The sequence below is a fragment of the Apium graveolens genome, chromosome 4 (genome assembly GCF_009905375.1).
Source record: "Apium graveolens cultivar Ventura chromosome 4, ASM990537v1, whole genome shotgun sequence".
Lineage (NCBI taxonomy): Eukaryota > Viridiplantae > Streptophyta > Magnoliopsida > Apiales > Apiaceae > Apium > Apium graveolens.
Genome location: NC_133650.1, coordinates 113006783 through 113018664, shown reverse-complemented (window position 1 = coordinate 113018664; position 11882 = coordinate 113006783).

Here is an 11882-nt window from a genome sequence, read left to right as displayed (position 1 = left end):
TCTATCTGGGCATCGTGCTTAGATAACCAATCCATTCCTAAGATAACGTCAAACTCTCCTAGCTTAAATGGTATCAAGTCCACACAAAACTTACTACCAGAAATCTCAATTTTATAATTCCCACAAACTTGATTAACAGATATACGTTCTTCATTTTCTAATTCGACAGTCATTATTTCATTTAAATACTCAACTAGACAATTTAACTTATTAACAAAATCTTAAGAAATAAATGATCGAGTTGCTCCCGAATCTATTAACACTTTGGCACATAAAGAATTCACATTAAGCGTATATGCCACGACATCAGTATCCAAAATAGCGTCCTTCACATACATATCAAAAACTCTAGCCCTTGGAGTCTCATTCACTGCTGGAGTAGATCCCATAATTCTTAATGCATTACTGATTGGGGCTGGTGTCTTGCAATCCATGGCTATATGTCCTGACTTCCCATATTTAAAGCATATAAATCCAATAGTTGGAACCTTAATTGCTGGATTTCGGTTAGGCTGATCCTTGTTCACTGGTCTCTCGCTGGCTGGTTGTGGAACTCCCTCGAATAGTGCCCTTTATGATTACACTTAAAACAAACCACGTTCAACTTATTACAAACTCCTCCGTGCTTCTTCCCACATACCTGACAATCTAGAAAAGTTAGCCTCAACTGATTCGGTTGATTCACATTGACTGGACGGTTGCCTTGACCTCCGTTGCCTGTATTTTGCTTCTTGAAATTAAAATTTCTCCCTGGATGAAACTTGCCCTTCTTAAAGTTTGGAAACTTTCCTGATTGTGACTGTCCTTCATTCCCTTCAAACTTTCTCTTCTTACTCTCCTTCTCTTTTTGTGACATCTCGCTCTCCATTTCTGCAATCATAGCTTTCTATACAACTCCTGCATATGTATCCAATTCAAATATGGCTACCTTTCCTCTGATCCATGGCTTCAGACCTTGCTTGAATCTCTTGGCCTTCTTCCTGTCAGTATCTATATATGATGGCACATACCTTGACAACTCTTCAAACTTACTCTCGTAATCAGCTACCGACATATTTCCTTGCTTTAACTCTAAAAACTTCAGCTCCATCTGATCCTGAACAAACTGGGGAAAATATTTTTCTAAAAATAATTCTTTGAACCTCTCCCAAGTGATAACATCTGTACCTTCTAATGTCTTCACAGTTTCCCACCAATAGGTGGCCTCATTCTTCAAATAATAACTTACAACTCAACCTTATTTTCTTCCTTTACCTTAACTAAAGTAAACGACTTCTCTTTTTCCTTTAACTAAACATTCGCTTCAATCGGATATAAGGAACCTGTAACACCCCCAAATCCAGGGTCGGGGATTCGGGTTGTCACGAGTTCCATATCCCTTAACAACACTTAATCTTAACAATCAACCAATTCCTACGTACTGTGACCCCACAATACACACACACACACACCGCAAGTTATAGTCTCAGAGATGAATACCCAAAAAAATAACACAAGTCATTTTATTCCATATAATAGGTCATTACACCTCAAGAAGGTTCTGAATAAATTTACATTTCTTTGCCATTATTACAATTCATATTATACATAAGTCTGGTTTATCAATAGTTGAAAACCTAGCCTATTGGTAGCTCCTACCTCAGCTACGGCGGCATCAACGCTTCCAGAAAACTGCGGAACATTTTCTAACCGCTTGCGAATTGGAAGCTTGGTCCTGTTCATCTTGTCTATCTGATGTTGTGTGATGAAAGAAGAAAGCAAGGGTGAGCAACAAGCCCACCAGAATAATATGTATAATGATTTACAATATATGAGCATTCTCATAGTACTCATGAAAGTCTTGGTCAAGAAGAAATGAACCAAGTTTGATATCTTAATGCGATGAAGTCGCAAAATATTCAGTATATATACATATATACTTTTCAAAATCTTGGAAGTCCTCTTCCATGCATAATATACACAGAGTTCCAGTTTATAACTATATAAAATTATCGTTGCAAGGTGATCTCATATATCTAACCTTGTCTCAACGTTTTTCTGAAAATCTTTGACATGCATAAGATAATCATTTACTAGATATAAGTTTAAAAGATGAAGTTACAAGATACTCCAATATACTTATATCTTTTCCAAATACTACTTGAACTACCACCGTTCAAGTTACAATTAGTTCAACAGTTCACCACATAGATGAGACCACAAGATAATACTTGAATAGATTCAATCTTTAAAATATCATCAAAATAAAATGAAGTTATGAGATACTTCATTTGATGCAAACATCATTTTGAAAACTTGACCCTGCCAACACTCAACAATCGCCCAACCGTAGCCTTTCTATCGAAGTGCTCTGGGTAGTGTTGCAGAAATATTCAATTGGATGATGAACTCATTACGGGAGTTTGTCGCGCCAGGAAGACCACTTACGATGATCAGTCGTAGTAGTACAACCCCGCCATTTTGTACATGTAGAGGAGAACCTGTCGGATTTACTTGTCAACCGAACACTGGACTCCTAAGGAATGGACCGTCTTAGCGGAACTTCCAGGCCATTTGGGCCAATATAATTAGGCTGGGCCGGCGCCACTCGACCACTTACGCCACTCCTAGTTCAGATGAAATCCATGACTCTGAAACGTAAAGCTCGTTCCCCCTTTCCCCAAGTAGAAACTTGTTGATACGACTCCACCCAGAAGTCGTATCTAGCTGGAAAGGAAAACTCACCGATATTTCCCAGGCGATGCCTGTTAATGGATTAACTTGTTCCAAGAATTTTACTTCCCGAATGTTGGGTAAGTAATCAAAAACTCTTTTATCAATATATTAGAAAATATCTGAATATTATTATTTAAATAATATTCCCATAAAGAATAATCTTTATAAAATAATTGAAGTAGAAGTTTTAAAACTCATACTTGAATGAATGTTAAATAACCAAAGATATACTTATACAAAAGTACTATCTTTATTTGAATAATCGAAAATAAGTTTGATTATCGAAACATTATTCTTTAATAAAATAAAGAATATTATTAAATTATAAGCGGAGTCATAATACCTCGAATGAATATTATAAATAATATTCATTAAATAAAATAAAAGGAGTCATAAGTCCTCGGATGAATATTCAAGATATTCAATTAATAAAATAAAAGGAGTCATAAGTCTTCAGATGAATATTACAGTAATATTCATTAAATAATATAAAGTTATCGAATAAACCTTATTCGATTAATAGTTTTGAAAACTATTCATATATATATATATATTATACTCGGGAGCCTCGCTTCCCGGTTTTAGAAATATGCTCACCTTTTGATCCCCTATACTAAGGGTAAACTCAAATACTGCTTATTTCTAGCATAGGTATTATGCAACTATAAGCATTTGAACCAACAGATATATAATCAAGAATATGAAACAGGCATGCATATATACCATATCACATGCTCCAATATATCGCAAGAATTTGCTAAATAACCATTATGCATCTATCACAAGATAATGCATATACAAGTGTATACATCACAACAACAGTATAATGGGTAGAAAACCTGTCTGAGTGCTCCTAGATAAACTTAAGCTTAGAGTGGGTCCGATAACCTATGAACAACAACATAAGTCGGAATTAAACCCCGGTTGCTTAAGAAACTAGACTTTAACCATTTAGAGTCCTAACGTTCGCTTTCGCGCTTAACGATTTACTTAAGTCGCTCGAGTACCCTCGGCTCCACCATTTTTAATAAATTAACTATTAAGAATTTTAAAGTGATACTTTCGCGAGTACCTTACCAACTGCCTAATCCACTTTGCATAAATGTTTCATACCCCAAATAGTCATTTCAAGTCCTTAACCAAGGTTTCAAAGTAAGGCGAGGGGTAATGGTTCGGTCGCGAAACGCCGTTACTTAAAACGGTCGTTTCTCCTAAACCGTACATCGAATTCAAACGAACCACATATCAAAACGAAGCTCGTAACATGAACTATCTAATAATGGAAATGGTTAAAACCTAACAGGGAGTTCTCGGGTCCTAATGTTAAGAGCAAAAACAGTCTAAAGTAAATCGGACATTACGACGGCTATGTTTACGTGATTTCTGAAATTTTTACCATTCCAAATCATATCAATCCAACTACCAATCAACAACAACTCAAGATACACATCAATGCTACTGATTTCAGTCATAATAAGCTCAAGGATCTCAATCCAATCATATATTATAACATCTCCAAATTCAACTAAACTACTTAACAATTAAGCTCGAATTATGCTCATCATTCAAATTACTACTCATCCATCCAAACCATCTCCAAACTTCAACATTCAAACTTATTACTAAAGGGTGTGAAGATTTATACCTTTCTTGGAGGGTGGAAAGTTACTAGGAAGCCTTATGGAGCCTCCTACAAGCTTGATCTTTCCAAAGAAATTAAGAACACAAAGTTAGGCTTTAAAGTTTTTAAAGGTCCGATTGAAAGAACTGTAAAAATGAGGGTCTTACCTAGCTTATTTGGACGAGACTTGTGAACAAGAGTTGTAGGCCATCTCAATACCTTTCCAACGAGCTATAGAACACAACATTTGAGTGAGTATTGAAGGAGATATGGCAGTTTAAAGTTGCTGGGTTTGTTTTGGCCGAGAGCTTTTGCTCTTGGAAGCAAAAGTCAACTTCTAATTTTTTGTGTTTTATGATATTTGCTTGGTTGCTTCTCCTTTTTGCCATGGTAAATTTTACATGTCCCAAAATCAACCAACAAAACAAAACCCCTTGTCATGCTTATGTCATCTTGCACATGTCATAATGCTTCCACTTGTCCACACCTTGTTGGTTTGATGACATAATCATCCCTAACCTCCTTGATTAACTCCTAATTGCTTGCCTAATGACCACTGATCTGTTATACGGTTCGCTTAACTTTCATTTTCGTTTATCGTTTGAGGGATCATACCCGGGATCTTATTACTTAGGTTCCTTTAACCTTTCTCAATACATTATATTCCTTTCATGATCCTCTCTTATAATCCTTGAATTTAAATCCTTTTTATTCTGTTACCTTATACTCAATTCGTTCTGTATCTGGTAGATTTTTGGGAAAAATCAAAGTGTTCGAATTTGGTTTCTGACGATCTTTACATACACTTATTTATCATAAAGAGTACTAATAATATCCCAGAAGATCAATAAAAGAGCCCCTACATAGTGTGGTATGAAAAGTTTTCTTATTCAGCATAATCAGCAAAATCACTATTCATAAGGGTTTCAAAAATTCCAAAAATTGGGGTTATTACAGTCTCCCCTTCTTAAAAGGATTCCGTCCCGGAATCAGATAGAAAATGAATAGGGATACTTTCTTAGCATTACACTTTCTAATTCTCAAGTAAATTTTCCCACATTGTGGTTCTTCCATCAGACTTTGAATAGTTTGATAACCCTTCTCCTAAGCATTTGTTCCTTTTTCAATCTATAACCCTTCCTGGTTGCTCCATATAGGTTACGTCTGGTTGCATGTCTATGCGCTCATATGCCCCTATTTATCTGGCATCCGAATTACACTTCATTAACATTGATACGTGAAACACGTTATGACTTGCTACATGTTATGGGGTAAGGCTAGCTCATATGCTAACTTCCCAATATTTCTTAATATATCCAAGGGTCCGACAAATTGTGAACTTAGCTTTCCTTTCTTTCCGAATCTCATCAATCCTTTCCAAGGGTTTCCAAGAGGATACCTTTAACAACACTAGGTCCCCTACTTCCTATTCTTTGTCCTTTCGTGTCAAATCAACATACTTCTTATGTCCATCTTGGGTTACTACCAGCCGTCCTCTAATTAGATCTATTATATCCTTGGTCCTTTGGACTACTGCGGGTCCGAGCATCTTGCGCTCTACAACTTCATCCTAACATAAGGGAGATCGACATTGTCTTCCCTCAAGGATCTCATAAGGCGATAACTCGATACTGACATACGATCGATTATCGTGAGATAACTTAATCCGCGTTAAGTGATCATTCCAAATTCATTCAAGTCTATTGCACAGACTCTCATTATAGCTTTTAGCATTTGAGCTTTTGCTTCTCAATACCCATTCTTTTCCAGTTTGTAGTCATTACTATCTTCCGTACATAATACTATACTGGTTACACTTTTGCTCGTTAGCGTTCTATAACCTTTTAATAACCACGTCAACCTTAGTATCACGAACGCGTTAGAATCGGAATACCACCGTACTGATATTACTTCCTTTAGCTGCTTCCATCTTCGAAAGTTTGGTCCTTCATATAGAAGTAAAAGAATTTATTGAGAGATCACTATGATCATGAACACTTGTTTTATCGCATAGTTAGTACAGAAGGTGGCCAACCTTTAGTACTTGACAAGCAATTAAACAACATGTGGTATCCTACTAGGCTTCTATCACACAGATAAATAGTCATTCGGCAATACCTCCCCTTCTGGAAGGGTTGTTCTTCTCAACTTACAAGAAATGAAAATGAGAGAAAAGAACGAATTAAAGAGAATTGTATATATATAAAAAATATACTGCCACAAAATATCTGGCTTGGAACCTACCTCTGAACTATAGAGGTTTGTCATAGGAGAACAAAACATATATGTATTTATATCAACATCAAGTATTATAGCATCGCATTTCGCATGCTTAAATATTTTTGCTATTCCGTCCATCATTCTATGGACCCATGCTCTTCCTCGAGCTTATACTCAATCACCTTTGAAACTCCCTCGACATCGAAAATCGAATCTGGAATCTCATTCTAGACATCATCGTTACTAGAATTCTATGCTTGCACCGCCACCTTCCTCGTATAGTAATACGACTCTCTTTTCATAAGAGGGAATAAGTATTCAATAGGTAGATACTCTACTTAATTAGTCTATCAATGATAACTTATACACTACCACGACCCGATTAGTGGTACACAATCTCAACATCCATTCCAATACAACTCTCACGGTTGTAATCAGCTCATTACTCGCAAAATCATTGCTGCATTACTATGGTCCACCACTGACCTACTGTCGTCATTCACTTTCCATAAAATCTTAATATCTAACCATACGGAGTCCATACATGTCGTATAGAATACTTCTAAGGAGTTAACATAATCACCAATCATAATTCATGAAGAACACTCCAAACTCTGACGTACTTTCATGACATGAAGTAGATAAAATTACAGAAGAGCTTCAGTCAAAGCAACGATAGCAGGTTAATACCATTCTTAATCGTATGCCTTAAATAGAAGACTTAACTCAAGGGTTCGTCTAGTCCTTTTTGAAACATGGTCCTGGCTTATCTCAAGATAGTATCTTCTGAGATAGATAGCCCGTTCATGGCGATTACACGAATTAAACCTTTACCAACTACTATTACGGTTGGGTATTGCACAGTCATCAGAAGGAATGTCAATCTTCCAAACCATAATACAACCTTCATAGCTTTAACCATCATCACTGTATTCCTTTGGCACAAGCGCCTATAATTATCCTCTTACCTTTAAAGTGTCGGCCACCTCTTTGGCCTTTCCTGATAGTAAAATTTCCTTACAGTCAATGTCATTTTAACCACCTCCAATTAAATTTTCTACCTCATTTCAATCACAGCTCATGTGAAGATGTTTTCCTTAAAATCTGATGAGTAAAAAAAAATATCACCATTTTTCCATAAGTTATTGCCTCAGTCTTTAGAGGTTAATCACTGTCACGACTGACTCTCAATCATACTTAGAACATCTTTTAGCTTAAGTCCTAATTGCCCTGAACAATTTCGACCATTACTGGTTCGATCCATACTTTCTCGTGGTTTAACACGTGCCCCACTTGGCATCATTATAATTACGTCACATTTCCTTTATCGACATTTTTTTATTCTTGAGAATTTTGAATTTTACCTTTCTCCTTGTAAAACCTCTAAGGTTATCCTTGAATCGTTCCTCATGAATTCCCTAGATACAGGGCATATCAAGATACCATTTATTAATACCAGAATCATTGTCTATATACTTCTGGAAAAAAAATTCCACTGATTCTTAAAGGTTGTTATTACCTTAATCCTTTCCAATTCATACTGTCAAAACTCATACTGTCCCTATTAAGGGTGAAATGCCAACCTTTATGCATTCCCCTAGGATTCATTTTAAGTTACCGATGTTCTATCCTTAATTCCACCTTTAAAAAGGTACATGCATCCTTCCATGGATAAATCAAGTCATATATCCCTGATAAGGGTGTCTTATTCAATCATTCCCACCTCGATAGTATATGCCTAATTTCATAATAACATCTGTATTCAAAATGAAGTCAATCAATTATGGCCTCCAAAAGATAACAACGGTTATCCGCTTTTCTTTCCTAATTTGGTAATGACAACAGGGATGTTCTGGAAGATATTGGTCGTGTTCAACGTGAACTTCTTCTTAATAATTCCATATTTACTTTTGTTGTTTATCTCAACAGTCATCTCAATGTTGGGATATCTTTCATACCTGGCATCTTCCTTTCTGGGTATCATGCCACCGGTCTTACACTTCACATTCTTGAAGGTCCTTCCTTCATCCAATTTTCCTAATTTCTTACTTTCTTGTCTCCTCAGTCTATCCGCGTCTCATTATTTATCCTTCAAACTATCTCAAGGTTTCCTTGAATCCTCCCAACTTACAGGGGATAAAATATATGTATCTCTTATGCCTTCAACCATCAATTTAACTCATGGTGAATCACCCTCATCCTGACGATTACATACTTTTCTATTTCTATTACTATGATTCTTTAGGGTTTCCTCATACCCAACTCCCTTATCATTCCTCAAACTCTATTGCCTTAATATTCCTTTCCACTTCAGTTTCTTTTTATTTTCCTTTCTCTTATAATTATTTCATGAACCAACACAACATAAGCATTGATTTCAAATATCCCGTCATTCTGGATTCGTGTCCTCAGAACGAATCTTGACAACTTTTACAACTTAGATTCATAATTCATCATACTCGTCTCTCTAAAGCTTTTACACTATCTCCATAACCTTGGGAAGTACTTTCCTGAAAACAATTGACTGAACTTTAATCAGTTTATTGTAACCTCTAGCTCCGTGCCTTCCTTGGACTTTCACCAGCGGGTGGTCTCTCTCTTAGGAGGGTAAGTGACAAAAACACTCTTTTGTGATTCGTCAATCATTTAGAATCTCAAATGATTCCTGTATTTCCATTAGCCAGGCTCTTGCCTCGACTGGGTCAGCTTGTTCCTTGGAACTCTGAGAGCTTAGCGACTTGAACCTGAAAGAATTTCTAACCGCATTGTTTCCTCGGGGTGGTGGTTGGGGATAATAGTATAAGTTCTGTTTAGGCAGGTCCATGAATTGCCCAATAGGAGTACCATCCTGATTCTCCCTATCTTGTTCAACTTCTGTTTTCTCAGTATGAAATGTTCCAACCTTCTCCCATAATCGGGGTTATCTTATACGTTAAAAATCCTTGTTTTCCACTTCATTATGTTATGGGTTCCTTCTATCTTGATGTCGACCTTCCTGACTATCACGTTCAGGGTTTGCTCTAAATCTTATTCCTCAAACTAGCTTTCATCTAAGATTTCATCTTTAGGCTCTTGAACATTTGGAACCCAAATTCTGTAGGAATACCTCATTATTCCCTTATCATTTTTCTCGGTATTAATCTTTTATCCAATTGTTGGCTCTCTGCCTTCATTCATCACTTTTTCTTGGCACAATATGATCTTTTCCAATAATTCGGGCTGTATTGCAATCTCAAACAGCTTTTCGGTACCGGCTCCGGTTACCTTCACTTCTATTTCCATTTTCTCAAAATCTCTTATAAACTCTCCCAAAGACATTATTATCTTGAGTCTCTCCTTTTTACTAAGGGCATCATCCACCACATGGGCTTTCCCCGAATGATAAAGAATCTCCCAATCATAATTCTTGATTTGCTCTAACCGCCTCCTCTGGCGTATGTTGAGCTCTTTTTGCGTGAAAATGCACTAGAGCACTTATGGCTTGTGTAAATCTCGCACTTCTCTCCATACAAGTAGTGCCTCCAATATTTAGGGCAAAACTATTGCCACGAGCCCAAGCTCATGGGTGGGGATATCAAATTTTATATTCCCTCAATTGTCTTGACGCATACGCGATTACCTTGTTGTGCTGTATAAGAAGCACCCTAATTCCTTTTGCGAAGCGTCACTACAAATCACAAAATCTCCTTTTCCATCCGGCAACGTCAACATAGGAGCCGTCACCAACCTTTGCTTCAGTTCTTGAAAGCTGTTCTCGCATTTCTCTGTCCATTCGAACTTCTCAGTCTTATGAGTAAGCCGCGTTAAAGGGGGCTACTATCTTTACAAACTTGAACGAACCTCCGGTAGTGACCGACCAATCCTACCTCTGGTAGTCGACCTAACCATGGTCATCAATTCATCAGTGGTCCTTTATTCATTCTTGTCAGGATCCTCCATGGGATCCTCCATGGGATCCTCCTCAGCAACTATCCCTTCTAGGACAACATCCTCAACCGCTACATCCTCAATATGGACATCATCCGATCCCGCGTTAGGACGCTCTATCGGATCCATAATCTGATCTCCAATAAGTAATAAAACATCATCGCGTTGTTGCTCCTCAACCTCAGGGTTCGGAGTCCCGCTACCATCTACGATAACGAACTACACTTCTATCACGATATTTATAAGGGTTCCCATAAGGGTTTTAACTGTCGGTGCTACGTTAGGTAGCCCGACTATGAACTTGGCAAGAGTTCTTATCATCTTAGTGAACTTATTATCTTAACGTCACATCATCTCTGAGGTTTATAACGCTTAGCTCTGATACCATTTCTGTAACACCCCCAAATCCGGGGTCGAGGATTCGGGTTGTCACGAGTTCCATATCCCTTAACAACACTTAATCTTAACAATCAACCAATTCCTGCGTACTGTGACCCCACAATATACACACACCGCAAGTTATAGTCTCAGAGATGAATACCCAAAAAAATAACACAAGTCATTTTATTCCACATAATAGGTCATTACACCTCAAGAAGGTTCTGAATAAATTTATATTTCTTTGCCATTATTATAATTCATATTATACATAAGTCTGGTTTATCAATAGTTGAAAACCTAGCCTATTGGTAGCTCCTACCTCAGCTACGGCGGCATCAACGCTTCCTGGTATCTTGTGAATTGGAAGCTTGGTCTTATTCATCTTGTCTATCTGATGTTGTGTGATGAAAGAAGAAAGCAAGGGTGAGCAACAAGCCCACCAAAATAATATGTATAATGATTTACAATATATGAGCATTCTCATAGTACTCATGAAAGTCTTGGTCAAGAAGAAATGAACCAAGTTTGATATCTTAATGCGATGAAGTCGCAAAATATTCAGTATATATACATATATACTTTTCAAAATCTTGGAAGTCCTCTTCCATGCATAATATACACAGAGTTCCAGTTTATAACTGTATAAAATTATCGTTGTAAGGTGATCTCATATATCTAACCTTGTCTCAACGTTTTTCTGAAAATCTTTGACATGCATAAGATAATCATTTACTAGATATACGTTTAAAAGATGAAGTTACAAGATACTCCAATATACTTATATCTTTTCCAAATACTACTTGAACTACCACCGTTCAAGTTACAATTAGTTCAACATTTCACCACATAGATGAGACTACAAGATAATACTTGAATAGATTCAATCTTTAAAATATCATCAAAATAAAATGAAGTTATGAGATACTTCATTTGATGCAAACATCATTTTGAAAACTTGACCCTGCCAACACTCAACAATCGCCCAACCGTAGCCTTTCTATCGAAGTACTCTGGGTAG